Raw genomic sequence first — 278 nt, forward strand, 5'->3', positions numbered from 1 at the left:
CCTTGAAGATAGTCGATCAAAATTTCCCCGTGAAACGGTGGTCTCTATCAGAGACAATCAACTTTGGGAGTCCGTGTTGTCGAAAAACAAGATCTACAAACAGCGTTGCTGTACCGACTCCGTCGATGATGTCTGGCACTGCCGCCAAATGAGCCATCTTGCTCAACCGGTCGACGAGTACCACGACACCCGTGTTGCCCGCCGAATCTCTCGGCAGGCCAAACACAAAGTCCAAACTCATGAACTGCCAGCACCCAGTGGGTACTGGTAAGCTGGCC

This window comes from Plasmopara halstedii (assembly GCF_900000015.1).
Source record: "Plasmopara halstedii genome assembly, contig: Scaffold_289, whole genome shotgun sequence".
Taxonomy (NCBI): Eukaryota; Oomycota; class Peronosporomycetes; order Peronosporales; family Peronosporaceae; genus Plasmopara; species Plasmopara halstedii.